The sequence below is a fragment of the Gymnogyps californianus genome, unplaced genomic scaffold (genome assembly GCF_018139145.2).
Source record: "Gymnogyps californianus isolate 813 unplaced genomic scaffold, ASM1813914v2 HiC_scaffold_71, whole genome shotgun sequence".
Classification (NCBI taxonomy): Eukaryota; Metazoa; Chordata; class Aves; order Accipitriformes; family Cathartidae; genus Gymnogyps; species Gymnogyps californianus.
The window spans coordinates 152,889-177,746 of NW_026114464.1; positions in this window are offsets into that span (position 1 = coordinate 152,889).

The window sequence follows — 24,858 nt, forward strand, 5'->3', positions numbered from 1 at the left end:
GCTCCTGGCAGGAACTGCGGCCTGTGGAGAGGATCCCATGCAGGAACAGGTTTTCTGGCAGGACTTGTGACCCTGCAGGGGACCCACGCTGGAGCAGTCTGTTCCCGAAGGACTGCACCCCATGGAAAGGACCCATGCTGGAGCACTTCGTGAAGAACTGCAGCCCGAGGGATGGACCCACGTTGGAGAAGTTCATGAAGGACTGTATCCCGTGGGAGGGACCCCACGCTGGAGCAGGGGAAGAGCGTGAGGAGGAAGGAGCTGCAGAGATGTAATGTTATGAACTGACCGCAACCCCCATTCCCCATCACCCTGTGCTGCTTGGAGGGGGGGGGGGGTAGAAGAGTCAGGAGTGAAGCTGAGCTCGGGAAGAAGGGAGGGGTGGGGGGAAGGTGTTTTTAGATTTGTTCTTATTTCTCATTATCTTGCTCTGCTACAATTAATTGACAGTAAATTAAATTAATTTCCCCAAGTCGAGTCTGTTTTGCCCATGATGGTAATTGGCAAGTAATCTCCCTGTCCTTATCTCTCTCTCTTCTCCAGGCTGAACAGGCCCAGTTCTCTCAGCCTCTCCTTGGATGTCATGTTCTCCAGCCCCTGACCAGCTTGGTGGCCCTCTGCTAGACTTGTTCCAGTGTGTCACTATCCTTCTTGTACTGGGGAGCCCAAAACTGGACACAGTACTGCAGATGCAGCCTCACAAGTGCCGAATAAAGGGGAAGGATCACTTTCCTGGACCTGCTGGCTGCACTTTTGCTAATACAGCTCAAGATACAGTTGGTCATCTTTGCTGCAAGGGCACGCTGCTGACTCATCGTCAATTTGTCCACCAGGACCCCCATATCCTTTTCTGTGGAGCTGCTTCCCAGACAGTCGGCCTCTGGCTTGTATTGTTGCATAGGGTTATTTCATTCTAGATGCAAGACTTCGGATCTGCTCGTGTTGAGCTTCATTGAGGTTCCGGTCATCCCATTTCTCCAGCCTGTCCAGGTCCCTCTGAATGGCAGCCCTGACCTCCAGCATACTGACCACTCCCCCCAATTTGGTGTTATCCACAAACTTGCTGAGAGTACACTCCATCCCATCATCCAGATCATTAATGAAGACATTAAATACCAGTATTGGTCCCAGTACTGATCCCTGAGGGACCCCACTAGTTACTGGCCCCCAGCTAGGCTTTGTACCACTGATCACAACTCTTTGAGCTCAGCAGTCCAGCTAATTTTCCATCCACCTTATCATCCACTTATCAAGCCAACAATTTGGAGATAAAAAGACTATAGGAGACTGTGTCAAAGGCCTTGCTAAAGTCAAGGTATACAACATCCACTGCCTTCCGCTCTTCCACAGCGCCAGTCACCTCATTACAGAAAGCAATGAGATGATTGGTCAGGCATGATTTGCTCTTGCTAAAGCCATGTTGGCTGCTCCCAATCACCTTCTTGTCTTTCATCTCTTTAGAAATGGCTTCTAAGAGGATTTGCTCCATAATCTTCCTGGGAAAAGAGGGTAAGGCTGACCAGCCTGTAGTTCCCTGGATCCTCCTTCTTGTCCTTCTTGAAAATGGGAGTGATGTTTGCCCTATTCCAGCCATCAGGAACCTCCCCCAATTGCCATAACCTTTCAAAGATGATAGACAGCGGCCTCCCAATGACATTGGCCAGCTCCTTCAGCACGCTTGGATACATCCCATCTGGTCCTATGGACTCGTATATGTCCAATTGGCTTAAGTGCTCCCTAACTCTTTCTTCCTGTACTGTACTACTGTTTCACTCCCCCAAACTGTGCTAGCTGGTTCAGGGACCTGAGAGCAGACCTTACCAGTAAAAACTGAAGCAAAAAAAGCATTGAGTAACTTGACTTTTATGATGTCCTTGATCACTAGGTTCCCTGCCCCACTGAGCAATGGGCCCACTGTGAAGAAAAGTACAAACTTAGGTCACTTAATAGGATGAACCTTACCCTAGTTTCAGTGAGCTTTCCAAGAACTCAAGGAGGGAAGACACTGAAGCACAAAAGCTCAGCTAGTTACGACAACCTTGCCTGATAACAAACCCATGGAAACCGGTTCTGAGCATGTAGCAGACAAAGGATGAAAAACAGCCCAGACCACTGTCTCCGATCACAGAGCCACGCGAAGGATCGGCCGACTATAGATAAGCTTAGGACTGTAATTGGGAGATAGCCCACCTGTATATTCTATATAACCTGTGTGTTACTTATGATTAGGGTCCCTCAGAACTAGGCTGGGGCACTGCATGCGCATTGCAGTAAAGAATTTCCCTTTGTAATTCTATACTTAAGGGTGTCTGCATCTCCTTCCTTGGTTGGCAATAAAGAATCCCGCGACAGTTTTGGCACCCCAGAAGGGACTTTGCTGACTCACTTGAATCCACCAGCCGCTATGATCCCCTGCGAGCCAACGACCCGCTGACGGCAAAAGGTGAGTTCACCTGGGGAACTTGAGCACAGGGGGTAGTGGTTGGACGGATCATTTTTTTTGCGGCGAGGAGGTGAGAGTTAATAATAACGGGGACCGGACACAGTATAGTGAAAGGGACACCTTTAGGTGAATTGCTAACCAATTGGTCGAAAATAGATGGAACTCGGGGTTATCTAAGAAAAGGGCACTGGAACTGCGTCAGGATACCTGGCCCACATTGACCACCCTTGGAATTGCAAGCCAACGGTGGCCTGAGGTGGGCAGTTTTGATTATGATAGGCTGCATTTTTTGCAGCTCGAATTGGATGAACAGTTCCCAGGGCAAATGCATTATTGGTATGTTTGGAATAATTATGTCTGGCAATGGAAACTTCCCCTCCGAAAGGGAACCGATCTCAAGGTTCCTGTCTGAACGGGGAATTTGTTCAAACCTCTCCCCCGAAATCCCCTTCTGCCCCCATTAATGCTCCTCCTCCCCTGTAATGTTGCAGAAAAGAGGGCCCAGGATCCGGGCAGGGGTAGCTAGAGGACAGAAGTGTCCATGCTGGTACTCGGGGGATCTGCGAATGTGCGTGTGCTTGTGAATCTAGAGAATAGTGTGTGTGCACGTGTGTGCTTTCACTAGTGAATTTCTATCCCTACCAGCCGAAGAGGAGGAAGGGGACTTGGCTCTCTGTGTTTATGTTTTATGTGAATCCTAATACATGGGTGCTGTTGACAACAGCACCTTGTCTGTGGCAGTCTGTGTGACTGGCTGTATCAATGTCCTGTATATGTCCTGTGTGTGTGTCTCTCGGATACGTGCTCAGCTTCACTGCTGGTTGAGCCTGCAACCAGGAAAGCAACAGCTGAGTCCCTCAGCCTGGGCAGAGACCCTGGATTCCCTGGGCTGGGATCCAGCAGCCGGTCAGGAGAGCTCTGGTCATGGCTGCTGTAGGAGGCAGCTGCGCTCCTAACATCCCTTAACAGTTTTGTAGCCAGCACGATCTGGTCGAGTTGTGAGTACTCCCGAGATTACACATATATAACTCTTATGTGAGGGGGGAACTGAACATCCTTTGCTAATGTGCCTACAGTGATAAATTTGTAACCAACCTTCTAGAACTTTATGCAGGTACCCAAACGGCACCTGTGCTACTAAATCCTTGGGTTAATTGGAACAATTGGATTGAAAAGATGTTTACAGAACATTAGAAGGACAATAGGAGGTGTAAATGGCTCAAACTGCAGGCCTAGTGACTGGGATTTGTAGTTTGGGGGATGAAAAAAGAGGCTTACCAAAGTATGTACAAGACCTCCTGTAAGTAACAAATCACTTCCACCTATCAAATTGATAATGATATTGGCTATAAAGCAGGAGGAAACCTGAGAGAATCAGGCTAAGGCTGAGCTCTCTACAAATTGAATTTCCAAATTTGTGAAGAATCAGGTAGAAAAGGGAAATGCACAGTTGCAAAGGAAGAGCCTCATCTTACAGAGATTTAAACCTGATGGAGCCAAGTAGTAGACCCGAGTAGTGCAGAGAAAATCGTTGAATTATGTAGGAACAAACATCACTTGACTCTGCAAATAATATACCTAGTGGAAACGTCAATCCCTCTTTAGACAAATGCATACCATCCTGCTTGTAAAAAAGAGGCGGCTGGACAGGACAACCCAGGGTCAGCCAGTCCAATTGTTAGTGGCACAAGAGGTCCTTGTCTCCAAGGATGCTCAGATAAGTCCCTGATCCAAGGAGATACATGATTTTTTCCTCCCCTAAGGAGCTGGAACCCTTCTAGAGGTCCTTAAAAGATCCTGCCCATAAGATCGACAACAATTTGATTCGGGCACAGAGATGAGTCAGGTGACAGTTTCGGTGCTGTCCTGCAGAACACCCCCCACACCTCCACCTTGAATGTAAGCACTAAAGGCGGCCACAGTGAAGGAGATTCAGTGCGGGGGAAGGGACTAAGATAACATTCAGACCCTCCTTCCGCTGGGGAGCCAGAGATACCAGGCTCATTCACCAAAGCAGCAGAAACTTTGCTTTCAATGTTTCAGTTCAGACTGAATATTCTCTAAATTAACTACTCTGACCCCACCTTCTTCATCCTTAAATACCTAATCTCAATTGGTGGTGGCTATGAACTGAAACGGAGACACCCCCTAAAATTTCTGGGGAAGTGGGGTTTCTCAAACTCCTGTGATGTGCCCAGGGATTTTTCCCTAGGAGATATTCCTGAGAACATAGTAAAGGAGAGATAGGGAGACTCTCCTATTGCTTGAAAAACTTCTCTCCCACCCGGGTTTCAGACTATAGTTCACTTGATCACTTCATGCTAATTGTACTACAACTACTCAAGAGGTAGGAAATACCCTGCAGTGAACCTGGCTGGAGTGATCTACAGCTCCCTGCAAATTGCAGGCAAAACGGCTTTGGGAGTACAGCAAGAAGAATAACAGATATAGAATCATAGAATCATTTAGGTTGGAAAAGACCCTTAAGATCATCGAGTCCAACCGTTAACCTAACACTACCAAGTCCACCGCTAAACCATGTCCCTAAGCACCACGTCTACAGGTCTTTTAAATACCTCCAGGGATGGTGACTCAACCACTTCCCTGGGCAGCCTGTTCCAGTGCTTGACCACCCTTTCAGTGAAGAAATTTTTTCCTAATATCCAATCTAAACCTCCCCTGGTGCAACTTGAGGCCATTTCCTCTCGTCCTATCGCTTGTTACTTGGGAAAAGAGACCGACACCCACCTCGCTACAACCTCCTTTCAGGTAGTTGTAGAGAGCGATAAGGTCTCCCCTACCTGCCCTTGCTCATGTGGCCCATTCAGTGGCCCACAGCAGCAAAGGGGGGATGATTACAGCTATATGACAGGATTAGTTTGCTCCAATTTTTTCTTATGCATGTATTTTTCAGTTATTTGTCTATTCTCAACATTATTTTAGAATGGAATGAGAGCAATGGAATGCTTTAGTGAAGTCACTGAGCTAATGACTACATCATTAAAATGTTGGTATATCTGAAGATACAACTAATAGTGAGAAAGAAAAATTAAAGAACTTTAAATGTATTAATGAAATGTTTAAGGACTTTCCACACACAGCTTAAAGAAGCTTTGCCAGAATCCACCACTGAAGTCACAATGTGCATCCATGTGTGGAAGACACAGGAGGCTCCATGTGTCAGACAGTGTGGTGGAGAAGGTGGTCCCTAGGCAAATTAGTCTCAGCCCAGTGGTGGGTTAACCTTGGATGGCTGCTAGGTGCCCACCAAGCTGCTCTCTCATTCCTCCTCCTCAACAGGATAGAGGGAGAAAAGAAGATGGAAAAGCTTGTGGATTGAGATAAGGACAGGGAGATTGCTTACCAGTTACTGTCACAGACTCGACTTGAGGAAGATTAATTTAATTTATTGCCAATTAAAAATAGAGTAAGATAGTGAGAAATAAAGACAAAACTAAAAACACCTTCCCCCACCTTCTTCCCAGGCTCAACTTTACTCCTTCATTCCTGACTCTTCTACCTCCTCCACCCCCCCAAACGGCGCAGGGGGATGGGGAATGGGGGTTGTGGTCAGTTCATAACACTTTGTCTCTGCCCCTCCTTCCTCCTCATACTTTTCCCCTGCTCCAGTGTGGGGTCCCTCCCACAGGATACAGTCTTATTAAGGCCACAACCATAATGAAACGTAGGTAGGAAATGAGTGACTACTCATAGTCAATGCTATCACAAGGGAGTTCATGTCTTGGTGGCACTTGAGAGTCATTGTCACAACTGCAGCCAACTCTTAGGTCTTCAGCTGTAACCAGGCAAGCTCTTGCCAGCAAGAGCTCACTCCCCCCCCGCTCCCAGTGGGATGGGGAGGAGAATCAGGAAAGAAGGTAAAACTTGTGGGTTGAGATAAGAACAGTTTAATAACTAAAGTAAAATATAATACTAACAACAATAATAATGAAATATAATAATAATGAAATATAATAATAATGAAATATAATAATAATGAAATATAATAATAATGAAATATAATAATAATGAAATATAATAATAATGAAATATAATAATAATGAAATATAATAATAATAGTTTAATGAAAAGGAATATAACAAAAAAAAGAAGGAAAAAAAATGCTGATGCACAATGCAATTGCTCACCACCCGCTGACCAATGCCCAAGCAGCAATCCACCCCTCCCAGCCAACTCCCCCCACTTTATATACTGGGCATGACGTTCCATGGTATGGATTATCCCTTTGGCTAGTTCGGGTCAGCTGTCCTGGCTGTGCTCCCTCCCAGCTTCTTGCACACCTGCTTGCTGGCAGAGCATGGGAAACTGAAAAATCCTTAACTTAGTTGTTGCTAAGTAGCACTTATCCTAAAACATCAGAGTGTTATCAACATTATTCTCACACTAAATCCAAAACACAGCACTGTACCAGCTACTAAGAAGAGAATTAACTCTATCCCAGCTGAAACCAGGACATCAGCCCAGGAAACTGTCCTTTGGGGTTCATGGTATTCTAGTAGTCTTTTCTATTAGCAGTCTTCCCCACAGGAGGGGATCCAACTTCTTTAAAAAAGAAAACTCAAATCGCCAGCTTTTTTTGTCTCAGAACAATCCTCTGTTCATGAATGAAATCACGAATGATGTGTGAAGCTAAAGGTCTGCATGTAAGCATCCAAAGGGAAAGAGCAACCATAGACATCTCAGCATGATGCCTGCCTCAATACAGCATTAATTTCGAAATATAACAGTTCAACTTAATTGCTTACTGAAAGCTCAAGAATCTTAACAACTCCTTTCTCAGCCCTCTTTGATTCTGAAGATGCCTTTCCCTACACTTTTAAAACACCACTTGGATGAAACTAGAGACAGTTTAACTCCATATGGGGGGTGGTGGGTCTTTTCCCAGAAAAAATTAGATTATGATAACAAATGTCAGTTGTGCCACCTGCACAGATACTACATCAGTTTTCAACACGGGTTTTAAGATCCGAACTAGATCCACATAATGGATTGACACCCTGCCCTGTTACCAATATCAGCAGGGTAGACAGACTGCCAACACCCTGCCCCACATTGGCAGCAGCATAGGCAGGTTGCCGCCCACGTTATCCATGTAAGGTATGATTCTCTCAAATCACTCTGCCATTGGTGGAGCCAAGGGGCAGCATGACTCTCACCTGCATTCAAAAGGCATTTGCATGGTTGGCTGTTGCTGCCAGATGACCTGAACACCAAGTGTCCCTGGCAGTCCACCGGAGCCATGGCATCGCTTATGATCCTGTATTTGCTATTGGTGAGTCGCCGTATAGGCGCGTTGCTGCTCATCTTTCCTACTGCTTCAATAAAGCTATGTTTTAGAACGTGTTGTCAGACTCCAGTAGTGTTTGGACCACATTATCGGCATCACAAACAGGATAAGAGTCTTTCCGACAACGACTGGAAACTTTAGGAAAGGAGCAAGTTTGGAGCTCCCCCCAATGGGAGGAAGATTGGGTCCAAGATAATTGAACAGATCCCCAGGCTATGAGGGATGAATTTGAACTGTGGCGTAAGGCCAGTCATTGCAAACAAGGAAAGGGCAAGGGAGCCTTAATCAGCATCCTGAGTTGTGCCCTCAACGTTGCCCGGACTGAAGTTACCGGGCTGCATGGTGCCCTCAAACAGGCGGGAGAAGCTAAGCAAGGGGCCAAGAGGGATGAGCATAAGTTAGCCTTGGCTCAGCAGGCCCTCGAGGCCTGAAGAGATCATCCCAGTACAATGGCTCAAGTTAGGGCCACTATCTACCAGGACGATAAGGATGATAATTGGGACAGGGACATTTTTGGCCATGGACCAGACCCTGACCCACTTCCCAACCCTACAGGGGAAGGCTGGGTGGAGTGGCTTGGGAGTCTCTGGCGCACTGGGGCAGCTCTAACTTACCTCAGTGAAGGGGACCATGGGCGCAGGAGCTCTGCACACCCTGGCTGCAGGGGTGGGTGCCATGGCAATGGCTTCTGTGCCCAGCGGTCAGATACAGAGGAATCCTCACCTGGGCAGAGGACAGGACACCTTCACCAGCCAGACAGAGAGGGACCGCCTCAGGCGGCTCCTGCTGGAAACCAAGTTTACCCCTCCCAACAAATTAATAAATTGCTGAATAATGTTTTGTTACAGCTTTTGAATGGCCATCAGCAGGTGGCCCACCCACCAGAGTCTTGCAGCGCCTCCCAGCACACCAGTGTTAACCCCTTAGCACCCCCCCAAGGCACTGCCAGACAACTGGTGGGCCGGTGTCAACTGCCAGATGGAGATCTGCTTCCTAGCCCTGTTTTCTGGCATACCCTTTTTGCTTACTCCATGTCCTAGCCCCAATTAGAAGTTGTCATGAATGACTGGCACTCAGTCACTATTGTTGTGGGCACCGAGGCCCAAATCTCAATGTTAGATACACAGACCACACCTTCAGGCTGTCCTAGAAGCAATTTTGTATTTCAGGAAGTGATAACGTCCATGACAAGCCCAGAGCCACCAACTCAGCCAGGCTACTGGACCCATCTGTGTACTGGTTTTGGCTAGGATAGAGTTAATTTTCTTCTTAGTAGCTTGTATGGTGCTATGTTTTAGATTTGTAATGAAAACAGTGTTGATAACACACTGATGTTTTAGCTATTGCTGAACAGTGCTTGCACAGCATCAAGGCATCTCACCCTGCTTCTCTCACTGCCCCACCAGCAAGCAGGCTGGGGGGCTGACCTTCAGAGTTATGGCATTTGTCTTCTCAAGTAACCATTACGCATGATGAAGCCTGCTTTTCCTGGAGATGGCTGAACACCTGCCTGCCAATGGGAAGTAGTGAATGAATTCCTTGTTTTGCTTTGCTTGTGCGCACGGCTTTTGCTTTACCTATTAAACTGTCTTTATCACAACCCATGAGTTTTCTCACTTTTTGCCCTTCCAAATCTCTCCCACATCCCACTGGGTGGGGGAGTGAGCGAGCAGCTGTGCAGTGCTTAGCTGCCTACAGGGGTTAAACCACAACAACCTGGAAAAGTCCTCCTGCTACATTGCATTCGTTTTACTTGTACTACTGTTGGTTATTCTGTGCAAGAACCAATTTTGAATATACTGTGGATACTGTTCTTAGGGACAGTCCACCAGGGCCTTGCTGGTTGGGATTTTAACTTGTTAATTCGCACATCTCAGGTGCTGGCAAATGTTAGAAAGGGAACTTATTGTGGGATTTGTACACAACATCCTGCATCTGGCCACCAAAGAGTTCCTATGGCGGGAATGCTAGTATTGGTGGAATTGTGGGTCCATGCACCTAAAACTTTTGTCAGATGTTACTCTATTTGGGCTAATCTCTCAACCACTGACTACCCACTGCCGCCTCAGTGAAGAACAGATCAGAATTCTACATCCTCCAGAACTTTACAGGCTACAATCCATCCCGTGATCAGCTACAAACCATGTGGCGGGGTCCATCCTACACCATGCAAACCTACCATGCCAATATTGACAATTGCCTGAAAGACACCACTCGCTGCTGTGACCCTAGCACAATAGGTGCCCCCGGCCTATACTGGCTGTGCAGCAATCATGCCATGAAAAAAACCTCACACGGAGGTGGGAGGGGACCTGCACACTTGGATAAATAGTGCCTGGGATGCACATTGAAGAAAACCTTGATACAACCCATGCCCACAATTGCCCTGATGCCCTGTGACATCAGTGTAGATCAGCCCTTTGGTAGAGCAAAGACCTGGATTTCACCAATTTGCCCGGGTCCTCCTTTCTCAGCTAGGGGTCTCTGAGCTGGAGAAAGCAACTGTCAATCTCTCTGCTACCCTGGAAAAATATAGAAAACATAATCAATGCCATCCAAGCGCTGCAGCAAGAAGTCACTCAAGTATCACAGGCTACCATTCAAAACCATCTAGCCTTAGACTACTTGCTGGCCGCACAAGGTGGCATTTGCACGTTAGTAAATACTGCCTGCTGCATCTATGTCAACCAAGATCAATGCATTGAGACCGACCTTAAGAAAAACCAGGCACAACTAAAGCCCTTGTATCAGGTGACAACCGAAAATACTCTTCGGGGAATTGGCAAATTGTGATCATGGCTTACCTCTTGGTTCCCAGATCTCAGGGTAGTTGTCAAAAGACTTTGGCTGTACCTTTTGTAATTAACTTGTTTATTGTCATTGTTTATGTTTTGTTTCATATCACTGGATGGGGTTGTAGATTGTGCTGTTGTCATGGTAAAGTATTTTTCCAGTCGAGGTCAAGCCACTCCCTGACCCAGGTTGGGGCCACTAGATATAAGCAGATACTAACCCTGAATTGTAATCTCTTTTGCAGCCTCTCTCATAGCAATTGGGAAGATGCCATAGTAATCACCTCCCAGATACCCACGCAACTGATACTGTAGAATTACCTCTATCAAGTATCCATCTCGTGATGCACCAGCTTTTGACCTCTGACTATGTAACTTATACCCTGCAGGTGTCAGGACACCAACCTCACCTAGCTTATTATATAGCTAATGACCCACCAAAATAACACCCTAGCCTATAACTCCACATCAAGCGATGATTTGAGAGAATCAAGGGGTGGAAGTGACACCCTGCCCCTTGACCAATATTGGCAGTGTAGACAGGCTGCCGACACCCTCCCCCTAACCAACATCGGCAGCATAGGCAGGATGCAGCCCACATTATTCATATAAGGTACGATTCTCTCAAATCACACTACCATTGGTGGAGTCAAGGAGTGGCACAACTCTCACCCACATTCAAAAAGGCATTTGCATGACTGACTGTTACTGCCAGATGACCCGGACACCAAATGTCCCTGGCAGTCCAATGGAGCCATGGCATCGCTTATGAGCCTGTGTTTGCTATCAGTGATTGGGTGAGTCACTGCATGGGCACATTGTTGCTCATCTTTCCTACTGCCTCAATAAAGCTTTGTTTTATAACGTGTTGTCAGACTCCATTACTGTTCGGACCATATGGATTCAAACAGATAATACTGCATTTCATTTGAGACTTACCATGATTATTTGCTTTTGATCTTCTCAAACTCATTTGAATTTAAGTAATTTCAAAACCTCATCTTCTAACAATGACTCAGAACATTAAAAGCTTGTTATACAATCTTTACATCAATCTATTATACAGTTCTAGACATGTTAACACATACTGAGGAATAGAAAAAACAACCACCAAAGGCATATTTTTCAAATCATGGTTTACCAGTCACACAAGAGCTTTAAGTCAGTGTATGTTCCAATAATTAAATTATTTCTGAACAATTTTAAATGGATGGGAAGAAAAATTAAGTGGCTTTTTTTCCTCAGTTCAAAAGTAGTAACTTTTCCTCCATTTTTACACCAGTCCACATCACTTTTGCTTTGTTATTTATCAGTTTACAAAAGAGTACAACAGCAGCAGCATGATTACCAGCTTGACCTTGTTAGCATGAATGAAGTAGTCATGGCTAATCATGTCAACATGACAGAGATAATACATATTTATAACAGCCAGCTATAATTTGCACAGCTCTTGTATACTGACAGTATAGATAACATTTTTCCATTTGATTAAACATTATCCTCTACAACATAAACTATTATAAGCAATTCAATAATGACAACAAGTACAAAAAAGTAGTTCTTCCTAAGGTGTCACAAAAAAAAAAACCCACCCAAACTTTAAGAATTCCAAATAATGAAACTAATTTTTGGAGGAGAAAGACTACTTGTTCACCTCTTAGCATATTCAAAAACAGGTGGAGAAACTGAAGAATCAAGTCATAGTTGTTTTAGATCAACTTGGACATTCAAATTTCATGTATAGCTCTAGAAATTCAGGGTTACATCTACATTTCATCCTTGCATAATTACTAAATAGAACTATATCATATATTCAGCACTATATTTTATACAACTATCATCATCTGCAAAGCAAACAAGTTCTACAGGTTGGGTTTTTTGCACTTCTTTTTATAAGCATGACTTGCTCAGAGTAAGACTTTTCAGCAAGTTCCGAAGCAGAGGCGGAATATCAGTTTCAGTTCACTAGTTTATTTTGGTGTTGGGGTTTTTTTCCCTCTTTTGTTTAAGTGTTAAATGGTATTGAATACTTCACTCTCTCTTGATTTTGGATTTGCAAGACAACTGATGGTTTGAACATGATAATCATATACAGCAAGAAAAAAAAAAACCCACCACCAAAAAAACAAACCAAACTTTGAATCTACCAAGAGGAAGCCTGAACAACAGCATAAGTATACAATCAAAAATATAAATAAGGCATCTACTGCTTTCTAGGAATTATGTGCTAACCTTCAGTTACTTTTTAACAAATCGCATTCGCCATTATCTAAAGAAGCATTCCTACTTAATTACCATGACTTCAGCAGCATTGGTTGAATGGAGATATCTCAGTGTTGCAAGCCTCTCATTCATACAATGCTATCAAAATGAAATCACTGGACCTTCTCACTGTATAGCACCCAGATATTTTTCAGTACATGTATTGCTAGGTTATTATGCATGTTATACCACTCACAAAGCCGTACTAGCGTGGCAACCACCTGGAAGAAGCGGTGAGTCTCTCCAGACCACCTGGAAGAAGCGGTGAGTGATGTAGTGGGCAACTCCCTGCTACAGAGCAGAGATACCCATCTGCCAACCTGACCTGTTAGCTAGAGAAGTTTGCTGCTTGCCAGGGGCCCAGATCCAGGATGTTGTGGAGAGACTGCCAAAACTTGTCTGACCCTCTGACTATCACTTAGGTGTTGCTGATGTCCAAAAAGCTGCCTATGAAAGGTGTGTTCATAACTTACATTCCCCCTGTAAGTCAGAATCTACAAGTTTGCTAAAGATAAACCTCAGAGCTACAAGCTTTTTCCCCAGTGACCTGTTCTTTCACCTTTTCCCCAGAGGCACACACATGCTTACGAAAGACAGTCTGCAAGAACATCACTCCCCTCCCATGCAACTGCTCAGGTGGAAGTTTCATTCAAGCCCAGCTGAACTACCACCACACACTCCAAACTGAAGGAACAAAGTGCTACAGAAGACTGCAAGGAAAACAAGGACTTCATAGCAACCTGAGAGAACGCAAGGGGAGGATACCAGAGAGCAAGATACAACCCCACTCCCTACCTGATCTGCCTCTGTATTACTCACCTCCCAGATCACGCGCAGAAGACACACACACCCCACTCCCCCTACCGTCAGCTAAATAGCCAAATTAACAATAAGCCACCCGCCGACACCCCCATCCCCTTCACATTTACCAACTCGCGCCCAGGCGCACGTCCGCGATTCAGGCGCGCGCGCACCACCCCCCCGCACAACACAACCAGCTGCCTCTCACAGCTACCACTAGCTACCTTACCTGCAGTCCCCCAACCCACTTCTCTTTATATCCAGGTGGAAGAATTTCCAGAGCATGAAAAGGGCCAAAAATAGCTATTATTTTCAACCCAAGTAACTCTGTCTCCAGCTCGTTCTAATCCCCCCCCGCAGCCGCCTCACCAGCACCCGGAAATAGCGTCATCATACCACGACCCACTCAGCGCAGAAGAGCACAGATGAATAAAAGAAAGCGTCAAAATCCATGGGGATACGAAACCACCAGCCAATCACAGAACCTCATCCACTGCCCTATGGTGCCCTAACACACATGATCAGCCAATCAGTAACGTTACCAGTCATTACTGGTACACCCTGGGGGGCTGCTGGAGGTTTATCAATTAGCTGTGCGTTCTTCCCTTCCTCTTTGGTTGCAGGAAGAAAGTTTGTGAATATCTCTTTTTGGTTCAGTTATTAGCTGCACCCTATTACATTGGAGGTCCTCGGGCAAGGCGACAACTTTTAATGTAGGTGCAGGGGACTTGGAGTGTGCTGGGTCTCCAGAGTCGAAGGGAGCATGTCAACAGCCAGAGCAGGTCAGTCCTGCACAAAACGTGGGACCTTCCTTGGTATCAGCAGTGCTGCTTAAACCTGTCCTTCCTGCGGTGACAATTGGGCTGTAAGCATCTGTGCATACCAGTTATTGCATGCAACACCCCTCCAGGTTTATATCACCACGTGCCGCTGGGATCTAGGCTGTACCTAGGCAATGCAGTGTTTCCCCCCTCCCCCCGGCTACTGGAGATGCTCACCACTTCCCCTGTGCGTGGTTGCTGCTGCATCTCAGCAATTTTAATTAGTTAAAAAATAAAGCTAAATGCAGATTTTCAAGTTCATCTTACTATACAGCAATGAAAGTGACTATTACACAAAGAAAAGAAAACATGGATTAAGATCTCGCACTCCCCTAGGGATCTTGGATATCAGACCAGAAGGACTCTGCACCTGACTCAGACTTCCAGTTCCTATTTGCAGATGTGGCTAACACCAGAGGCTTGAGAGATGTAAGACCCCACAATAGGCTGAGATGGGATTATTTATGCCTCCCAAGCTCAGGTCCCAAATTAAATCTCACCCTGATCTCAAACAGCTGAAAAGTAGCTTGGACCTTGAAACATGCAGTTTAGTAGCCTTTCTAATGCATGCTATTCATTGCAGTTGTACATGTTATTATATCCATGTATTATCTCTTTCACTTATATAATTTTAAGAATTATACTTGCAAAAATGGTAAGTTTAAAATTATATATTTATACACATTTATAACAATGTTAAGAAAGAATCATCTTCTAAATGAGAACCAAGTTACACCAAACAATCTCCACTAGCACCAATCTATCCCCTCATGCCTTGAATTCAACCAGAGGTGGGATTTAGTCTCCCAGGTCTATTTTATCATGACATTGCTAACTTGTCTAAGGGTTTGTCTCTGTAGGAATGCTGACCAGAACGGTTACAGTGGAGAAGATACTCCACGTTAGTTCACTGTAAGAAGACTATTCTAAGAAAACTAATGTATTCTCCAAGAAAATTATCCCATCTTGGAAGCAGCAAGGCAAATCAGACTACTATTCCCTTTTTTTTCTTTTCTTTTGGCAACAGAGTAAGTTTCTCCTGGAACAGTGGAGAGCTTATCATTAGTCATCTCATGGGTGTCACAGCAGAAAGCACCTTGGTCAGCATTGATGCAGTGTACTGTTTTTTGTCCCCAATTTTCTCTTTGGTCCCTTAATGAGGAATAATGGGTTTTAAAGGCAAAATTCACAATTTTTTTTTTAGGAGGAATGTTTTTAAAAAGAGTTGTACTGCATTTGTTGATAAATACTCGGGTTTTGCTTTTAAATATTGTCAAGGCTGGGAGTCTGATATAAAGTATACTGGTGGGAGTGCATAGAGGAGGTTGTGACCTACTGGGGAAATCAAAATGAGACAAGGCCCTGAGCAACCTGATCAACATTAGCATTGGGGTTAGCCCTGCTTGGTGTGAGAGGTTGGACTAGAGACTTCCAGAGGTCCCTTCCCACCTAAATAATTTTAAGATTCCAAGATGTAAATTGAGTTAGGAAGATTCTGGGACTTGTGTTTCCTGGGGTGGAGGTGCTGTGTGCATTCAGGTGCTCTGAGGGCCCTGCGACAGCCAGAATATTTCCCTGATCATTATTTTCAAGGGTAATTTGATTTCTCTGTTCAACATGCCTCTAGATGTTTTCTTGCCTGTGCCCTCTGGCTCAAACTCTTGTCTCAGCTGGGCTCCCTCCACTTAAAGCCTAGGGGTGCTGCACCCCAACAGCCAAAATGGGTCACTCCTTAGCCATGCAAGGTTCCTGCCGTTGTACTGCTGTCACGAGCTAAGCATCTGGGAAACAAACCCAGGCTCCCCTGAGCAACAGCTCAGAGACACTGTGGATTAATACATGCTCACCTCTGTCATGCTCCACTTAGAAAGTGGACAGTAGTATTTTTTTTTTTTGTCAAGCCAACTAGCTGTAGAATAACACAGGGAGGGTTTATAGCATTCTCCAAAGATGGACATAGTCAGTGGGGTAGGATTCCAGCCTTCCCAGCAAGACCCCAACCTTTAGCATTCATCCAAATCTTTCTGGCTGTTGTTGCCTTGGTGTTTTGGGGTAGCTGAGATGCAGAGAAAATGTCACTGCACTCTGCTGCCTCTTGGCTTCTTCCCCCGAAGCAAAAGGCTTATTGTTCTGTTGCATGGCATTGCTAGTATTTGAAAAGTGACTGTGGTGGCCCTTGCAAGGCCAGACTCTCCCCATTCTTGCCAACAGCATGTTTTTCTTCTTGTTTTTCAGAATGATTGACATTGCCAAGGCCATGAGGTTGAAGGCCTCCAAAACAAAGGAGCCCCTGTGACTTGTGGCCAGCCAGGATCACAAGCTGGCCTCATTCTCCCCATTCCTGTGTACAAGCCATCAGGGAGCCAGTGGAAGCACAAAAAGATGAGGTAAAATGCCTAAAAAGACTGGGCAGGAATGAAGCTGATTCCCATCCCTTCTATACACTCCAAAGGCAGAGCATCTAGCAGGACCTTTTGTCTATTTGATATGACTTTGGTCAGTGTTGGCATGCATTCCATTCAAAACCTGCTCTCAGTGTTAGGCTGGTGTATTGGGTTTGTGTGGCAAGGTTTTAGTAGCAGGGGGGGCTACAGGGGTGGCTTCTGTGAGAAGCTGCTAGAAGCTTCCCCTATGTCCGATAAAGTTAATGCCAGTGGGTTCCAGGACGGACCCGCTGCTGGCCAAGGCTGAGCCAATCAGTGACGGTGGTAGCGCCTCTCTGATAACATATTTAAGAAAGGGAAAAGAAGTTACAGGGGAGTAGCAGTTGCAGCCAGAGAGAGAGGAGTGAGAATATGTGAGAGGAACAACTCTGCAGACACCAAGGTCAGGGAAGAAGGAGGGGGAGGAGGTGCTCCAGGCGCCAGAGCAGAGAGATTCCCCTGCAGCCCGTGGGGAAGACCATGGTGAGGCAGGCTGTCCCCCTGCAGCCCATGTAGGTCCACGGTGGAGCAGATATCCACCTGCAGCCCGTGGAGGACCCCACGCTGGAGCAGGTGGATGTGCCCAAAGGAGGCTGTGACCCTGTGGGAAGCCTGCGCTGGAGCAGGCTCCTGGCAGGACCGGTGGCCTGGGAAGAAGGGAGGGGTGGGGGGAAGGTGTTTTTAAGATTTGGTTTTATTTCTCATTATCCTACTCTGATTTGACTAGTAAAAAATAAATTAATTTTTTTCCCAAGTCGAGTCTGTTTTGCCCGCGATGGTAATTGGTGAGTGATCTCCCTGTCCTTATCTCGACCCACGAGCCTTTCATTATATTTTCTCTCCCCTGTCCAGTTGAGGAGGGGGAGTAATAGAGCAGCTTTGGTGGGCACCTGGCATCCAGCCAGGGTCAACCCGCCACAGCTGGGATGGATGGTCACTTCATTGAATTTTTTTTTTAATCACAGAACGATTGAGGTTGGAAGGGACCTCTGGAGGTCATCTTGTCCACCACCCTGCTCAAGCAGGGCCACCAAGAGCTAGTTGTTCAGGACCATGTCCAGATGGCTTTTGAATATCTCCAAGGATGGAGACTCCACAACCTCTCTGGGCAACCTGTTCCAATGCCCAGTCACCCTCACAGTAAAAAGTGTTTCCTGATGTTCACACAGAATCTCCTGTGTTTCAGCTTGTGCCTCTTGTCCTGTCACTGGGCACCACTGAAAAAAGCCTGGCTCTGTCTTCTTTTCATCCTCCCTGCAGATATTTATATACATTGATAAGATTCCCCCGAGCCTTCTCTTCTCTAGGCTGAACAGTCCCAGCTCTCTCAGCCTTTCCTCATAGGAGAGATGCTCCAGTCCCTTCATCATCTTTGTGGCCCTTCGCTGGACTCTCTCCAGTATGTCCATGTCTCTCTTGCACTGGGGAGCCCAGAACTGAACACAGGACTCCAGGTGTGGCCTTACCAGTGCTAAGGAGAGGGGAAGGATCACCTCCCTCGACCTGCTGGCAATGCTTTGCCTAATGCAGCCCAGGATACTGTTGGCCCTCTTTGCCGCAAGGGCACATTGCTGGCTCATGTTCAACCTGGTGCCCACCAGGACCCCCAGGGCCTTTTCTGCAAAGCTGCTTTCCAGCTGGGTGGCCCCCAGCATATATTGGTGCATGGGGTTGTTCCTCCCCAGGGGCAGGACTTGGCACTTCCCCTTGGTGAACTGCATGAGGTTCCTGTCAGACCATTTCTCCTGCCTGTCCAGGTCCCTCTGAATGGCAGCATGACCCTCTGGTGTATCAGCCACTCTTCCCAGTTTTGTGTCATCAGCAAACTTGCTGAGGGTACACTCTGCCCCAGCATCCAGATCAATAATGAAGATGTTGAACACATTCAGACCCAGTATTGACCCCTGGGGTACACCGCTAGTTATTGGCCTCCAACTGGACTTCCTTTTGTCACCTATGTACTCATAGAAGCTCATATTTATATAAATATTTATATAATATATATTAAAAGAAAACTTAACCAAACCCTAAACAATAGGACCTCTGCCCTTCTTCACAGATGTGAGGAAGGTGGACATAGGGGAGGCCAGAGTGGGGAGAGTAGTTTGAAACTACAGGTCCTCTACTGAGTATCATCAGGTTGGTTCTGACATCATGGCCTTCTGCTAGCTTACAGTTGGATATCACCCAAGCACAAAGGTCTCCCTACCTCTGTTCCTGTTCTTTTGTTCTTAGACAGGAGAGTCAGCCTGTTTCTTTCCACTGTTGTCTAGGGAATGCAGGCTGGACAAACCCATGAATTCCAAAAAATTCCTTGGTGGTGCTGACACTGGTGGCATGCAATTACTGAAGTGCAGCATTATTTTTCCAGTTAAATATGAGCCAAAAATGCCATTGGTTTTCATTCCCCTTTGCCTGCTGTCAGATTTTACAGAAAGTTGATGATGTGCAAAAGCAATCACAGATGCTCAGAGAAGGAATAGCATGTGTGAGAATGGTACATTTTTACTTGCGACTGTGTAACCTTTCAACTACACGCTCCAAGGCTGCAGTAGCAGTTTCTATCCCTGTAGTTCTCATGCTGTTGTTATCCTGGCCTTGCACCTGTGAATACTGAGATATTGTTATGTCTGTTATGGCAGTTTCTCATGGGAAAGAATTGCCACCAGAATGAGAATCACCCCCTGTTCTGCACTGAGGAGTGGAGAGGGGAGGTGAGAGAGACAGTGCAGGGATCTTTCTGGATCTCAATAAGAAAGCCCTGACAACAAATGGCTTAATAAAATGGCTGTTTTAATAAGACAGAATAAGAAGAGTAATATGGATAGCAAGTAAATGTTATGTCCCTTCAGATGCTGAGAACCCCGTGTTTGTGCAGTATCAGACAGAGCCTGGATAGCTTTCCCATGGTACGTTGTGCAGATTCTGTCCATGGAGGGAAGGTCCTCCTTTTTGGTCATTCGAGCTGTTATATAATTTTCTTACAAGAAAACAACTCTATTCATAAAGGAACTTCTTGCTGCACTTTTAGATAAGGGCAAGGACACGCAGGTGGCGTAGTCGCTGGTACCAAGTGGGAGCTGCCTGCAGGCTCCTCTGTGACAATGAGCTGGCTGAGTTTATCTTGCGGCCAAGGGATTTGTGCAACGCAACACAGGCCCGAAGGCCGAGCTGTACGTGCAGCGCAGCGCAGCGCAGCGCAGCGCAGCGCAGCACAGCACAGGCCTGGGCCTACTCCGGTTAACAGTTATGTGGATCATTAACCCCTCAATATACAGCGGTTTTCCGGTCAGGATCGCTACACCACCCCCACCCCCAATCCCTTGGTTGTAGCTTTTGGTTTACATTGCAGAGGGGAAGACTTACTGAATAATAAAATAGATAACAGTCATTCAAATAGCTGTTAAGTGTTAAGGATGTTATGAAAGGGGGAGAGACAGAGATGCAAACCGAGAAGGGGCAAAGACAGAGACAGAAAGGAGAGAGAAAGGCGAGACAGAGAGACACAGAGCCAGAGACCAAGAGAGAGCAACAGAGGGGGGCAGAGAGAGAGAAGGGGAGAGGGACAGGGGGAGAAAGAAAGGTAAGCTGCCCAGGAGAATGTAACCATGAGAAAGAGAGACGGAGAAAGAGAGGCAGCTACAGAGAGAGAGAGAAACAGACAGGACAGAGAGAGAGACAGAGGGGGGGAGATACAGGGAAAGCAAGAGAAACCTAAAGAGAAAGATGAGAGAGATGCACAGAAAGCAAAAGAGAGAGAGAGAGCAAGACAGATGAGAAAGAGAGGGAGAAACAGAGAGAGTGTCCTGGTTTGGGCTGGGATAGAGTTAATTTTCTTCTTAGTAGCTGGTACAGTGCTGGGTTTTGGATTTAGTGTGAGAATACTGTTGATAACACCCTGATGTTTTAGTTGTTGCTAAGGAGCGCTTATCTTAAGCCAAGGACTTTTCAGTTTCCCATGCTCTGCCAGCAAGCAGGTGTGCAAGAAGCTGGGAGGGAGCAGAGCCGGGGCAGCTGACCCGAACTAGCCAAAGGGATATTCCATACCACAGAACATCATGCCCAGTATGATGCCCGGGGTGCTAAGAGGAGCTGTGTTTCAGTACCAACCACTTCTGAAGCAGCTCGAACTCCTTCATATGCTGCCAATATCTCCTTTTCAGTTGGAATATAGTGGGCCTCAGATCCTCGATATCCCCGACTCCAAAACCCTAGGGGTCGACCTCGGGTCTCCCCTGGTGCTTTCTGCCAGAGACTCCAGGTAGGGCCATTCTCCCTGGCTGCAGTATAAAGCATGTTTTTAATATCTCGTCCTGCCCGGTCTGGCCCAAGGGCTACTGCATGAACTATCTCCCGTTTAATCTGTTCAAAGGCTTGTTGTTGCTCAGGGCCCCATTTAAAATAGTTCTTCCTCCAGGTCACTTGATAGAGAGGGCTTACAATGAGACTATAACCTGGAATATGCATTCTCCAAAAACCCACAACCCCTAAGAAAGCTTGCGTTTCCTGTTTACTAGTCGGTGGAGACATAGCTGCTATTTTGTTGATCACATCCATTGGGATGTGACGACGTCCATCTTGCCATTTATTCCTAAAAACTGAATCTCCTGTGCGGGTCCCTTCACCTTACTTTGTTTTATGGCAAAACCGGCTTTCAGAAGGATTTGGATTATTTTCTCCCCTTTCTCAAAAACTTCTTCTGCTGTGTTGCCCCATATGATGATGTCATCAATGTACTGCAGGTGTTCTGGAGCTTCACCTTTTTCCAGTGCAGTCTGGATCAGGCCATGGCAAATGGTGGGGCTGTGTTTCCACCCCTGGGGCAGTCGATTCCAGGTGTACTGGACGCCCCTCCAAGTGAAAGCAAACTGTGGCCGGCACTCTGCTGCCAAAGGGATTGAGAAAAATGCATTCGCAATATCACTTGTGGCATACCACTTGGCTGCTTTTGACTCCAGTTCATATTGAAGTTCTAGCATGTCTGGCACGGCAGCACTCAGCGGTGGCGTGACTTCATTCAGGCCACGATAGTCTACTGTCAACCTCCACCCTCCGTCAGTCTTTGGCACTGGCCATATGGGACTATTAAGGGGTGAGTGAGTCCTGCTGATGACTCCTTGGCTCTCCAGTCGATGAATCAGCGTATGGATGGGAATCAGGGAGTCTCGGTTGGTGTGATATTGCCACCGGTGCACCCTTGTGGTAGTGATTGGCACCTGTTGTTCTTCAACCCTCAGCAACCCCACAACCGAAGGGTCCTCAGAGAGACCGGGCAAGGTGGACAGCTGCTTAATTTCCTCCATCTCCAAGGCAGCTATACCAAAAGCCCACCGATACCCCTTTGGGTCCTTGAAATGCCCTCTCCTGAGATAATCTATGCCAAGGATGCATGGGGCCTCTGGGCCAGTCACAATGGGGTGTTTCTGCCACTCATTCCCAGTTAGGCTCACTTCAGCCTCCAATACAGTTAGCTGTTGGGATCCCCCTGTCACCCCAGAAATACAAATGGGTTCTACCCCTTTATAGCTTGATGGCATTAGAGTACACTGTGCACCGGTGTCTACTAGGGCTTTATACTCCTGTGGGTGTGATGTGCCAGGCCATCAGATCCACACAGTCCAGTAAACTCGGTTATCCCTCTCCTCTACCTGGCTGGAGGCAGGGCCCCTCTAGTCCCGGTCATAAGATTCTCCACTCACTTTTTGTAAAAATGGATTAGAATTCCTTCTCATAGGATCGGGAGTAAGATCAGCCCTTCCACTCTGTCTGCCACACCACTCACAGTGCTCACTGGTGGCTGAAGCAGCAATTTTCCTGGAAGAACCCTCATTTGTGTTTGTTTTTCCTTGCAATTCATGTACCCATGCATCTAGGACCAAGGTAGGTTTTCTATCCCACTTCCTCATATCCTCTCCGTGCTCACGCAGGTAAGACCACAGGGTACCCCATGGTGTCAATCTTCTATCTCCTCTCTCTTGAGCAGAGGGACGCTTATTCCTCATAGCTGAGACATTGGTCCGTGCAGGTGGGAGGCAGAACTTATCCTCAAATTGCTGGAACTCTTGGGACAGTTTCTCGGCTATTATGTCTGGCAGTCTCTCCACAGCCGCGACGAGGGAGGAAGTGAGACTTTCTTCATATTGCCGAAGTCAGCAAGCCAATTCATCTACTGTTGGTCCCTCCTCGTCTTTCCAGTCCATTACTGCCAATGCATTGGCATACGATGATGCTGCGCTTCGTACAAACTTCCGCCACATGGGTCGTGCACGTTGGACTTCATCTGGATCTGTGGGTAATCGCCCATCGTCTGGGTCATAATAAACCATCTCCTGCACGGCTAATTCCCTCAGGTACTGGTTACCTTTCTCCATGGTGGTCCACTTGCCTGGGTGACATACAACATCTTCCTTGAAGGGATACCTTTCCTTCACGCCTGACAGAAGTCACCTCCAGAGGCTGAGGGCTTGTGTCTTTTTCCCAATTGCCTTGTCAATGCCCCCTTCCCTAGAAAGGGATCCCAACTGCTTGGCCTCCTTACCCTCTAAGTCCAAGCTACCTGCTCCATTATCCCAGCATTGGAGCAGCCAGGTGATAATGTGCTCGCCTGGACGACGGCTGAAATCTTTTCGCATATCTCGCAGCTCACTCGGGGATAGGGATCGGGTGATTATCTCCGGTTCTGCCTCTTCCTCCTGTTCTTGTGATGACCCTGGTTCACCTTCATCCTTTGCTAAGCAAGCTGTCTTTTTTGAGTATTTCTTCTTCTGTACAGGGGCAACTGATACCAGCATGGGTTGGTTCTCTGGTTCAGCTGCAGTGCCTGTCACGGGGGTCAGAGTGGCTGCAGTGCCTGTTGCTGGGGTTGGAGTGGCTGCAGTGCCTGTCGCCGGGGCTGGAGGGGCTGCAGTGGCTGTCATTTTGTTGTCAGCTCCAGAGACCTTCCCTTCCCCTTGAATAGTGTTGAACAGGGCTCGGTAGGCATGAGCCAGGCCCCAGCACAGTGCAGTGATTTGTGTCTCCCTGGAATTGTCGGGGTGACAGCATACTTTTCCCAAATGTTCTACTAGTTTTTCAGGATTCTGCACTTGTTCAAGGGTGAAGTTTCAAAACACTGGAGGTCCCCACCGTCCTAGGCATTTGCCCATGCTACCCCACACACCCTGCCACTCATAACTCTCCAGCCTTGGGGCAGATCTCTGGGGGATCCTCTTAAATAGTTGTTTAACCCTGAACAAGACCTGAACCACATTCAGGAACAAGCTAGTTCCTAGCAATAGGACCATGTTAGTTTCAACATTCCAAGGATATTCAAAATTTCCAAAATTCTCAAACACTACTGTAATTAGCCTGGAGGAGGAGGGGAAGGTGAAGAAAGGTGTCTCCCCCATAGATTGGCTCTCCGAGGAGAAAAGGTGAAGGGTGTAATTATTAACAGTTTCCGCTAGATGATAGCTCCCGAAGTACAGAGATAACGGCAATGCTGAGTGCAAATACCGGATTAGTCCCACAACTGATAATTTTATCGTACCATAAGCCAGTGTTACATGCTACAGCAAAGCGAAAAGCTTAGTCCACCTCACCTTATGGGTGATAAGCAGCAGCACAGGGACTATATATGGCAAGTGAGGTGATACATAACACAACTCTAAGAATGAACGCCACAACTCTAAGAGCCAATAACCCAACATTGTGACCAGCGACTACTAAACTAATACAATACAACAAATAACAAATTCGTTTTAACACGCTCTGGTCAGATCTGTTGTTATCTCAACCCTTTACGCCCCACGTTGGGCGCCAAAAAGGCTGTCGTGGTTTAACCCCAGTCAGCAACTCAGCACCACGCAGCCGTTTCCCCCTTCCCCCTCCCAGTGGGGTGAGGAGGAGGAAAGGGGAAAAAAAAAGTAAAACTCGTGGGTTGAGATAAGAACAGTTTAATAACTAAAGTAAAATATAATACTAACAATAGTAATGATGAAATATAATAATAATAATAGTAATGAAAAGG